Source organism: Ruditapes philippinarum, unplaced genomic scaffold (assembly GCF_026571515.1).
Source record: "Ruditapes philippinarum isolate M1 unplaced genomic scaffold, ASM2657151v2 ctg1023_1_1_1_1, whole genome shotgun sequence".
NCBI lineage: Eukaryota > Metazoa > Mollusca > Bivalvia > Venerida > Veneridae > Ruditapes > Ruditapes philippinarum.
In genome coordinates, this window is record NW_026854204.1 from 124,544 (window position 1) to 137,711 (window position 13,168).

The 13,168-nt window shown below is 33.6% G+C and overlaps 1 long non-coding RNA gene across 4 annotated transcripts; it reads left to right on the top strand.

The window, feature by feature from the left end:
* The first annotated feature begins 728 nt into the window (after positions 1-728).
* Positions 729-12,612, top strand: LOC132739424 (uncharacterized). Of its 4 annotated transcripts, XR_009627000.1 has the most exons (6): positions 729-1,172; positions 6,385-6,480; positions 9,226-9,484; positions 9,790-9,900; positions 10,606-10,704; positions 11,313-12,612. It is a non-coding gene; the product is annotated as an uncharacterized LOC132739424 (long non-coding RNA). The 4 variants fall into 4 exon arrangements; XR_009626999.1 differs by lacking the exon at positions 6,385-6,480 and having other exon boundaries at positions 733-1,665; positions 11,313-12,611; XR_009626998.1 differs by lacking the exon at positions 729-1,172 and having other exon boundaries at positions 4,759-6,480; positions 11,313-12,611.
* The last annotated feature ends 556 nt before the right edge of the window (positions 12,613-13,168 follow it).

Here is a 13,168-nt window from a genome sequence, read left to right on the forward strand (position 1 = left end):
ATTAAAGCTAGCGATGTAATTCTTTTTTTTAAATTTATACTTAGTTGAAACTTTATTTATTCATTAAATTGCACATAAAGTAACATTTACAAATATTTCTCAACAATGTTATCCAGACAAGTAAAACAATACCTCTCCAGCTAAAGTAGATACAAAAATGTTGCGGATAGATGTAAGCTCTTTGAAATAGAGAAAATAAAACTCCTCAAAGAAAGCCTAACACGGCAAAATTGAAAATGTTGCAGGCTCTGTTTGATGAAAGTACAATTAAAAATAAGAGAATAATTGGTTGTTGAATTATCACTATATAGAGAGACTTAGGTAACTTATGGAGAAATATTAGAAGAAATGAAGCATGTAAGGAAAAACATGATTGAAAATATCCGATTTTTTAGTTCTTAAAATAAACATGTAAATGAATATGAGCGTTCTGACATGCCAAGTTCATTTACACTGATAGTAATTCTTTTTCTTTCATTACTGTTGGTAACGTACTTATTGAATTACACTGTAAATTTTGGGAACACTACACGTGTTTTACCAGTGTTTTAAACAAAAACACTGACGTTTTCATATAAAATGCTTATGTTTTGTATACGTTTCAGTGAAAACACATATGTTTTATTCATGTTTTCCGCTCGATGCCCAGAAAACGGTGGTGTTTTCACAGGACAACCTAGAATCTGGAACATCCCAGCTAGAATATATAATTAAATAATTTTACATTATTGAATGAGTTGAAGTCACGCAAGTGTTGTGAATAGGCCACATGTAAAAAAATAATGAGACAAAAACATCATTTGTGTCGGAAAATTCGTATATACTTGTCATCCGGAAATCTGAAAACACGTGTTTCGGCCGAAAACACGTGTTTCGGCCGAAAACACTAAGGTTTAATCTGACAGCGGTTACTTCCCCTTAGCACAAAAAACATGAATTGATTATTTTTTTTTTTATAATTAGAATTATTTTTGTACAATCCCCATATTAAAATATCTAGATCCAGAAACAAATTATGATGAATTCAATTACATAAAATATTTTATAATAAATAAATTCGAATCATAGCAGCCAGATGCTTGCGTGTAAAGAGTACGCTTCGATTGATATCTCCGTAAAGCGTCTGGCGATGTAGCACATTGTAGATCAGACGACAAAAACCGCCAGAAATTGTTTGCCTCATTTTTGTTGTTTCTTCCATAACAGATATGTACAATAGTTGCTTAAACAGATTTGTTAATATTTTTAACGTTTTTACAGGTGAATGGTTAGGTTTTATGTACTATATAGTCCATTTTCGCTTCGATAGACGAATTGAAACAGGTGGGTGGGGAATGCTGTTTACGTTACGTGATTAGATTGGTCAGTTATTTCTGTTTGTGCAAAAATTACTAAAACTGTTGGTGTTCTTTTTCACGGATTTGTATTCAAATCACTTTGGGGTAGTTTTAAGTTGTATCGTTTGTTTCCTTGTTAAGGATTAAAATAATTTAAATTTGTCTTTCAACTGGTCCACCAGGGCAGGAGTATTTCTGTCCACACACACTTTCTAACAACAAATTGAAGTAAAATCTTATTTACATTTAGTGATGTAGGAAATGGCGCATGATGTCCAATGATCAGCTATGGGATTGACTATATGTTTATACCTGTCTGATAATGCAGGTATATAAATTAACAATTTTTATCTAGGGGCCCAGACTATTTTACATTTATAGTTAGAGCAACTTCGGGTAATGTCGACACTGGTGTAATTTCGACACCTTCTTTCATTTTCCTATTATATTAACAATATAGCACCATTTTTTACTTTATTTAAATCAATTGTACGATGTCAGAACTATGTGACGTCATCACTTGCTCTTGGTCTCTTAGGCATTCTTCCTTTTCTAGAAATTTCCGGTCTATGGATGCCATTGCTCGTAACTTTTTCCGAAAAAACGACATTTACAGAATCTTATAAGAAGGGTCGATAACTCAGGCACATAACTTTGTCATCATTTCGTATTTTTGTATTAGTTTCAATGCAAATAAACCTTAAATATGAATGTTATGAACATTTAACCTTGAGTTCATTCTCAATTATAAGACGCATAACAATTGTACAGGGGTGTCGAAATTGAACGATACTTATCTTCTCTGTCGGCCAATTTCGACACATAGTCATAGAAATATTAAAACTTTAAATTCACAACAGTAACTAGCTCTACATGCATAAATAATGAATTCAAATACGTTAATTAGAAAAAAAACAACAACAAAAAAACATTATGTTTTCTTTTTTAATTTCAAGTTGCCAAACTGCAGAATGTTATTCATAATTTCCAAGTCGCTGTATTGACATTGCAAACTTACTTCATCAAATATGCATTTTAACCAACATAAAGATTTAGCATCACCAAGTCCTTTCATAAATTGCTGTCTATTCAGCCTTTGCAGTCTGCTAACCCTGTATTTTCTTCTTGCACAGACATCTCTGTACACTGTCATAAACACTGAGTCATCTGCTCAGTCCTATGCTGTTTCCTTATCCTGTCTCGTTTACTGACAAAGGACTACCGACTACTGTCATGAGCATTAAATCTTCTGCTCGCTATATGTCCTCCGATAGTCCTCTATTGTCTTTGGACAAAAGTTCAGTGTACTTTCATAATCAATGTGTCGTCTCCTTGTCTTGTATTGCATGTCTACAGAGAACGTCAGAATCAAATTCTGAAATTCCCACTTATGCTGACACTGACGACGACTTTGGTCAACGTAGCCAGTGTTCTGGATGCACAAATAATGAATGAAAAGGATGGTGGCACTGACAAATGGGTTATGTGTACTTTATGTCCAAATAGATGGCATTTTTTCATGTACAGTTGAACCTATGAATTTTAAGTTGAGTAAGTGATAAAATACACTTTTGTTTGCCAGCTAGTTTTGTGTCCAGTTTGATAATTAATTGTCAATGGATATGCGTATATATATGTACTTAATACGCAATATATATACTTCAAATCATCGTATCAAAAGCAATGAACAGGTAACGTTCTTATCAATCAAATATATCCTTGCATGAACTGTATAATTATGAACCTTTTCAGAACTTAAAAGAAACGTGTTTTTTACTTCGAAAATGAATTGTTTTATTTATTATATTTGAACATCGGTCCTCGAATTATTTCATTAGTTGAATGTCATTTTATTGTCTTATACTGAAAATTGGAATTATATTTAATGATTGAATATGGTTTATAAAATCTTTATCTAGTTGCACAGTAAAAAATAAAGTTTATGTTCCTTTTCATCAAATTTTGGAGCATGTCAAAAATTAGACGAAACATTCAAAATTTATACAAATATCTATGTTCGTAAGAGAACATTGCGATCAAAAGCATTTTGTTCTTTCATATCAAGAAGTTCCCAAAATTTTATTTTCAATTGGGGGGTTTAAAATCGGACGTTAATATCGAACCTCTTTTTAGAAAAATTTTTTCCTTTGTGTCAAATTACCCAATTTTTACTCTATTTTGCATTTCTTCTGGGAAAACTCCCTACCCAAATTTAAATTTGCGACGGATCCCTTTATTTTATACCCCTGTAAGGGAAGCCCGATGGGCACACTGACAAAGTCTGCACTCTTACCCTATGCTACGACTGGATGTAAACAATACGTTCGCACAGGGCATGCGCGATTGTTAAATCCCACCCATTTTATTCGATTAAATTCTAGAACAACCTCTACTTTCGGTTTCAATTTTGCTGACAAGGAACAGTTTGATTCAACGTAAGTGTTAATAATAGTAGCAATGTCCAAAACTTTGCACTACACGGCGTAATTTTCATTACATATCGGGTATTATTACCGTCATGGTAGTTTTTATTCCAGTCGGTCAAAATGACGGTACACATTTACATGTAAACAAACAGATTTAACTTCTCAGACAATTTAAATAAGGAATGGACACACGGTAAACTCTGTTGCAACGTAAAGTATATTCATAAACCTACTGTTTGTGAAAAATTGTCTCCGTGTTCAAATAAATTTCAAAAACGGGGAAAAAAGCAGTCTTTTACCGATACCCTGCAACTAAGGCTCCCACGTTTACAATTTTTTGTAAACGTTTACACGATTGCTAAGAACCGAAACGATACCGTTTAAACGGTGGTACCTCTATGTACTATACACACCATGTATTTGAGTCGCCAAATGATGTCTTTCTTTCTATTTTTAATGCATGTACAAATAAAGAATTTTCAGGGCTCATCACGATTGAGTCAGCACACATTTTTTGCATTGTAACCCCATTTTTTACCAAAAATGTATTATGTCAATCATGAGCAATTTTGCACGGTAATGCTGTGTGGAGGGTTGTAAACACCCATTTTCCGTTTGTTTACTTTGGAATAAACCACTAGAATTGATAAAATCCATGATTACAGGCAATGATTAAGAAATTTTGTAAGACAATATGGTCATTTCGATTAAACGGTAAACAATATCGTAAACGTTTATGAATGAAAATCGAAACGAATCCATTTAAACGTGTAATCGTGGGGGCCTTACCTGCAACTGAACCTTATTATTCTGACGAATTAAATTGACTTTATAACGCTCGTATACAATTATTTATTGATCGATTTTCATTATATTTATTTTGTAATACCTATCATTCAATATGCAATCACACAAAACCAAGTTTTCCTACATTCAATGAAATTGTAAGTTAGGACGAGCTTTCAAAACGAACAGATAGCAATTTCCAACACGCTTAACGAAACTCCAACATGGCGGCTCAACCTGGCTCATTTGCATAATTTATTCATAAACGCAGGAGCATAGAACTTTCAGTTTGTTAGTGGGGCAGGTATTAATAATTGTCATTTAACAGTAACTGTATAAACCTTTTGATTGAAATTTCCTATAAACCCCCACCCCCCTAAATTTCTTTATTTTCAATATTTTATAAACTTTAGAATGAAAAGACAAATAAACATATATAGTTCTATATTATTATCACACATTTATAATAAATGTTCCTTTGTAAGGGTGCAACTATTCAGCTTTCTCTGGATTTGATTCTTAATTCCATTAATTTCGATTTGATTATTGAGGCTAAGTTAACATTAATTTTATATAGGGAATACTTTAAAAATAATTTTTAACTACACTTAAACTTTATTTAGGACAGCAAAGAAAAACATACTGAATAAAACTTTTAAACAACATAGCTAGAAAACAGAAACCATATCATGTTACATTCAACGTGTTTTGATTTGGATAAGCAAGAACACGTTGTCAAGTAAAGAAACGCTTATATTATATATAATATTCAAATATAAAACATTCAATTAATATCAGAAAGTCAAAGTGTTTTTCCCCTACTTTGAGAATGGTGCTGGTACAATTAACGGTACCGGACAGATTGGGAAAAAATCCATCGGTTTGACTTAAATTGGGAATTTTATTTTAGATGCAAAATATTTATTGGGAATTTCTTTTATCCAGGGAGGTGATGAAAATTTTGCATAATTATACACTTTAAAATCATGTATTATTAACTTTAAAGCTTATTTTTGCTGCTTGAGGTTGAAAAAAAAATTGATAATCATAACAATTGTACATAAATAATGTTTAGTAGGTGTGAAACGTAAAGGGGAGCGGTGGCCTAGTGGTTAAGGTGTCTGCCTCTCAAACCAGAGATCATGGGTTCGAGCCCTATACGGGTCACGACCATATTTCTTCATATGACACCAGTACTGGTTGGTTCCAGGAAGCGGACTCGAAAGTGATTGATATAAGTTGCAAGAACTTGTTTCGCAATCGAGCTAAAATAAATATGTTTAAAACCTTAAACATAAAGTACGAAATGAACTGGGTACGAATATCACTCATGTGGTTTTACTTGGTTTTTATCGTATATCACTTATCAATACGGAAGGCTCCGAGGCATGCATTACTGTTTTTAGAGGTAATTTTCAGTGTTAAATTTGGAATTTATCAGTCATGAATTGGAAAATTTGCTGTCTATTTTCTATTGGGAACGGTGCCGTTTTCCGGTATCTGAGTTATATAAGGAAAAATACTGGGTTGTTGTTAAGATTTTAGTCATTGACTAGATTTCTACCAGAATTTTTTTGTTTTTACTCTTCTTGTGCAAGTTGTGGTTATAGAGTGTGATGAACATATTGACTCTTTGTAAAACGCTTAAATACAAAGACAGTTGCTAAAAAATATCAAGATCTCAAGTTTGTTTTGCCCCTGTCTTGCATATCTGTAATGGAAGAACAGTTATTATGGATAAATACAGGTACTTCAATAAAATGTAATTTTGGGTACTGTCAGATCTACATGTTACGCTACAAGTTTCTTCTCATAATTACATATTTAACAACTAGTATGGCTAATCAGTACAAAATTTTGGAGGTGTTACACTACAAGGCAGAAGAGAATATCTGTCCTTGCAAGCAGTCTTGAAGACCTTCTGAAGAAAGGTAAGTATTTTTACACACTACAGCACAATTACAACACAGTGTTAGGTTGTGTGCTCAAAAGAGGAATCTCAGAATTATTTAGAATATAAAGCCTTGTCATAAGAAAATCTGTACAGGTGTGACTACTGTACAGCCACAGTTGTTGGCGTAAAACACTTTGTGAAAGTCTGGTGATCCAGATGCCAAGTAAAACCGTTTAATATATGAATAGAAAAAAATAGACATTTCACAATATCATAGCTTTATTTACATTTGAATTGATTTTTTAAAAAAAGAAATGTGATTCTACCTTTCTGTGTTTAATTTTTATGCCCCCATTTCGAAGAAAAGGGGGTATATTGCTTTGCACTTGTCGGTCCGTCGGTCCGTAGACCAAATGGTTTCCGAGTGATAACTAAAGAACCCTTAGGCCTAGGAACTTCAAACTTGGTATGGTGATTGGTCATGACCAGTAGATGACCCCTATTGATTTTGGGGTCAAAGGGTCAAAGGTCAAGGTCACATTGACCTTGTAAGCAAAAACGGTTTCCGATCAATAACTAAAGAACCTGAAGGCCTGGGAACTTCAAACTTGGGATGGTGATTGGTCATGATCAGTAGATGACCCCTATTGATTTTGGGGTCAAGGGGTCAAAGGTGAAGGTCACATTGACCTTGTAAGCAAAAACGGTTTCTGATCAATAACTAAAGAACTTTAAGGCCTAGGAACTTCAAACTTGGTATGGTGATTGGTCATGATCAGTAGATGACCCTATTGATTTTGGGGTCAAGGGGTCAAAGGTCAAGGTCACATTAACCTCTTGGGTAAAAACGGTTTCTGACCAATAACAAAAGAACCCTTAGGCCTAGGAACTTCAAACTTGGTATGGTGATTGGTTATGACCAGCAGATGACCTCTATTGATTTTGGGGTTAAGGGGTCAAAGGTCAAGGTCACATTGAATTTGTAGGTAAAAACGGTTTCCGATCAATAACGAAAGAACCCTTAGGCCTAGGAACTTCAAACTTGATATGGTGATTGGTCATGATCAGTAGATGACCCCTATTGATTTTGGGGTCAAGGGGTCAAAGGTCAAGGTCACATTGACCTCTTAGGTTAAAACGGTTTCCGATCAATAACTAAAGAACCCTTAGGCCAAGGGACTTCAAACTTGGTATGGTGATTGGTCATGACCAGCAGATGACCCCTATTGATATTGGGGTTAAGGGGTCAATGGGCAAGGTCACATTGACCTTGTAGGTAAAAATGCTTTACAATCAATAACTTAAGAACCCTTAGGCTTAGGAACTTCAAACTTGGTATGGTGATTGGTCATGACCAGCAGATGACCTATTGATTTTGGGGTCAAGGGGTCAATGGTCAAGGTCACATTGACCTTGTAGGTAAAAATGGTTTCGGATCAATTAACTAAAAACGCTTAGGCCTAGGAACTTCAAACTTTGTATGATGATTGGTCATGACCAGCAGATGACCCCTATTGCGTTTTGGGTCAAGGGGTCAAAGGTCAAGGTCACATTGACCTTGTAAGTAAAAACAGTTTCAGATCAAAAACTTAAGAATGCTTAGGCCTAGGAACTTCAAACTTGGTATGGTGATTTGTCATGACCAGCAGATGACCCCTATTGATTTTGGGGTCAAAGGTCAAGGTAACATTGACCTTGTATGTTAAAACGGTTTCTGATCAATAACTAAAGAACGCTTCGGCCTAGGAACTTCAAACTTGGCATGGTGATTGGTCATGACCAGCAGATGACCCCTATTGATTTTGGGGTCAAAGGTCAAGGTCACATTGACCTTGTATGTTAAAACGGTTTCCGATCAATAACTAAAGAACCCTTAGGCCTAGGAACTTCAAACTTGGTATGGTGATTGTTCATGACCAGCAGATGACCTATTGATTTTGGGTCAAGGGGTCAAAGGTCAAGGTCACATTGACCTTGTAGGTAAAAACGGTTTCCGATCAATTAACTAAAAACGCTTAGGCCTAGGAACTTCAAACTTTGTATGATGATTGGTCGTGACCAGCAGATGACCCCTATTGAGTTTTGGGTCAAGGGGTCAAAGGTTAAGGTCATGACCAGTAGATACTTGATAACCCTTATTAATTGTTTGATCACTGGGTCAAAAGTCATGCATAATAACCTTATCACATGACTAATTGGCTGCAGATAGGGGGCATACATGTTTTACAAACATATCTTGTTACTACATTTGCAAATTCAATAAATTATCATCATGTAAGTATTACCTAATTGCAATAACTATTGTCCTCCACTTTGATTTTCACAAACATTTAACATGGTGAACCCTAAATGTTAATCATATTATTCACAAAATTTTAGCCTTGCAAAAATATCTGATTTCACAGTATAAAGAAAATTCAAACAAGTAGACTCAAAACACAAACTTTTCACAAAATATAATAATCATGTTAACAGTAAAACAAACCCTACTTGATGATGTTATTTAGAATGGAACAGTTGTCAAAATTTAATTTGAGTTCTATTATGCTGTTGAGATCCATTTGTGATGGCAGAAATCATATTCATGAATATAACTACAGATCTCATCTATATAGTATTTGATAGCTACAATACATAATTGTTATGTTAGAATGACTGTCTTATGTTTTACAGAAAAGATCTGTAGTTTGATAAATAATTCAAACAGTTTGATACTTCGATCTAGTTGGTATTGATGGCTATTTCTCAGAAACACTAACTCAAGTTTTATTCAATATTTTAGCTGGTGACAAGCAACAGTTGCAAGGAGGAAGTTTGATTGTTGTGCTGGAAAAAGATGTGACAGAAATGGAAGAAAACGCCATCCTTGACATATTCAAAACTAAGTATTGATGCTTCTAGAAGACCAACAATTATGAGAACCAGATATTCCAAAAGACACTGTTGTAATGTTTGGGCAGACACCCAAGATGCCAACATGTCAAAGACTGAGACAGAGTCCACAACTGTTACCATAGCGACAGAAATTGTAACACCATCTTGTAAGTTGCATGAAAAAATAGTAGATTTGAATTTTCTGTCTTATCAGTTGACTATTAAAATCTGATATATAGTATAATATTTCTTGGCAAAAATGTCTGCAATATAACTGAAATACTATTGAAACAGGTGTTAAACTCCAACAATATTTCTGAGAACGGAACAATTAAGCTGATAACAGAACTTAAATTTGAACATTGGAAAATGCAATATTGTGATCTACGCTGTTTTGCTACATTTCCTTTTTTAATTATCATATGATTATCAAATAAGCTAATTATAATAATTGTTTTTCTTTTTTTTTCAGATGTTGTTGGAAATTAAATTAATTCTTGCAGTAGGCCACATCCAACCATTTGTTGACAATCTAGAGATATTGTTTGAAGCAGTAGCTACACTTAAACCTGGAGGAAAAGAGGTATGAGTTAAGATTACTGTTAGGGCAGGCAACCTTATGGAAAAAGGAAAAAGAATTTAAAAGATATCATTGCAATCTTACTATGCATACAGCACAGCCTTGTTATAATGCGGCTTAAGATATAATAATGTTTAAAAGAGGGTAAAAATTGTATTCACAAAAGGTATAGAATAGAAAGAAAAATTCCATATTTTTTTTAAATATATAATAAATACTTTTTTGTTTGGATATAATGTGGTTAACTAACATGGTCTATATAAAGGATTCAAACTACCATGTTATAACAAGGTTGTGTTGAACCTAGGAGACCCAGTCAGAAGTTGATTATGCTTCTGCACCTGTACATTAATCAAATAGTTCTGACAATGATTATTTGTTGTTGTTGTTTTTTTTTTAGATATAAAATATCTGATTTTTAATACAAAATATGTAATTTTTAATTTTAATGTGCTTTGAAATACATTGTCTGACTGGACTTAAAAAAATTGCGACTTTATCCTGAGATATATTGCAGGAAATCCAACATGGCATAATCTTGTTTTGTGGCTGATGTTTGTTTTTACAGTGCTTTTGTCACTTTTAATGCAAATATGGTTAAAATTGTTAAAAATTGTGTTCATTTTGTCATATTCATAATTGAAAGCTGTGTTTAGGATCTGATTGTGTGCGTTTCTGTTTACTTAGAATTACTGATTTCTGTTGCAGTGCAAAGATGATTTGGACGTTATAAGAGCCATAGAAAGTAATACAGGATTCAAACATGGAAAGGGGTGCAAGACTAGATAAATTGTAGTTCTACATAAGGTATAGTAAATTTACCGGAATTTTTTTTGTCAGTTTTGTATAATACCACTGAATTTAATTTTAACTTGAATACTTGCAGCCGCTAATCATGACAAGACACATTTGTAACTGACAAGGGACAAAATTCTGAAATTTATTAAATGAATTAATGTCAAAACTATCAAAGGTATCAGCACAAGACTTTGATAAATTCATTTTATATTTGCTTTACATTACAAGACACACTGTTCAGACAAGGGGAGTTATTCTTAAAACTATATTTTGGAGTTATGCCCCTTTTCAACTTACAATTTTGTCAAAATAGCATATTAAATGGATTGACTTGTAAACTTATTTAAGTATATGATAAGTATCTCTATAGATAGGCCTCTTTGTCAAACATGGTATCTCATTTTTTGCCTGTCTTGTCACTATATAAAATAGACGAATGTTGGCCCTGCTCAGCATGGCATGGCAGAAGATCGAATTTCTGACCTACTGCTCCAGAAGCAGACATTAACTAACACTTTATTATGTGCTGGTTGGAAATGCTTAAGGTAGAAGATTTCCCTGATCCTGTTATGAAGGATGGTACTCATTCATTGTTTTGTTCCATGTTCATTTTGCAGGATATTGAAGAAGCTAATCTGTTAAAGGTCCTGTCATCACAGCCTAATACTCCTCCAAGTGAAGCCTTGTTTTTATTTTTAACAACATAGAACTGGACAAACAGTATATTGTTGGAGACCAGTGCAAGATACCACTTGAGACAGATAGCCTCATGGAAGGGCTATTCTTATTGATAAGCTGGTATTATATAATGGATCTAGAAAATCCCACTGCTTTTCACAACTCCTTGGATTCATGCAACAAACATTATTTAAACAAGCCTTTCTTAGTCACAAGTCGGCTGGGTATTTACACTTTGTGGAACAATTGGAAAAACTAATGAACAAATAGAACCAACATTTTAAATAAAATTCAACCTTCTGTGTCATGGACATATTATTGACTTCTTAACAGCTTACATTTTACCATGAAAAAACCTGCTTTTTTTGCACTTACAAAAACAAAGGTGCAGAATAGCTGTGTGGTAACCATCAGCTGATCAGTGCCTTTATTTTTGCTGCATAGATGGTGCAATCCCTCCCCTTCCAGGCTTCCTTAATCAGACATTGAAATCCTCTTGATGTCTGAACATGAAGCTGTATATTTTGGCTCTATTTCAAATAGCAAATGTCAAGTGTCAATATTTTTCAAAACAGCTAAGACTATGCTTCTTTTTAGGAACTTTTAAATCCAGTGATTTATCAAATTATTATTCACTAGCAGAAAAGATTGACTTAATAATGCAGTGTTTAAACACTAATTTTATTATTTATGACATCAGTTTGTTATTGCAGACTGTGACATTTTTATGTCAATGAAGCATTAAAATGCCATATTTTATAAATTGTTTATTACAGTTAAGAAGTATTAGTGCTATTTGTTGTTTGCAAATGTTAATATGCTCTTATTTTGTACATGCTATAGTAAGTTTAATATATTGCATTGATGTCTTAAATAAGTTTGTATTTTGTTGATGTATTACTGTCTAACTTTAACACATGCTCACTTCATTATCATATCAGATATCAGATTTATTAAATTTTCATTTACTGATTTCAAGTGGTAAGCAGAATTATTTACAGAGATCACTAGTTTTCACTGATCAGGCACCTTTGTTGTGCATTTAAATTTTGGTGTTTTCGGAGTCAAAGAAATGATTTATCAAAATATTGTATAAAGTTGCATTGTAACATTTTAGAGTGCTAAAGTGTACCATTTTTTTGTCTAAGCCTTAAGCGCACCACAACAAAAGATATTTATGAACCATCAGGATATATACTGTTACTGGATGAAAATAGAGCACTAGTGCACAGACTTTTGACTCCCCCCCCCCCCCCGGACAGTCAACATTGAATGACCGATTTTTTTGACACTGTCTGAAAATACTGTTTGTTTTTTTCCAACCCAAATATGATACATATATGTGCTAAAAACCGGGTTTTTTACATTTTACAGGGAGGTAGGCTTTACTGTGTAAAAATTTAAAATCCATTTTATATATGTTTTCATTTTACCTGAAATTCTACTGATATCCATATATCAATTTGCTTTTGTTGTTTAATTGTCTATCTATTTATTTACTTAATTGTTTGCCTAAATATAACTGTAATCTGTTTTATGTATTTATTTTATACATTCATTTTTAATCCCCTTCTGCATAGAGGGAGGGGATTACAGGAATGGCCTCAGTCTGTCTTCCATGTCCACTCCATAACTTTTTTTAAACTGTGAAAAAATTTTTTTGAAATAACTTGGCACAAATGGTCAGTATGAGACGATGTGCAGAGCGCAATAATCGGGTCGCTACCCCTAAGGTCACAACTTAAGGTCATAGGTTAAAAAGTCTACCTTTTGTGTCCGCTCCATAACTTCAACT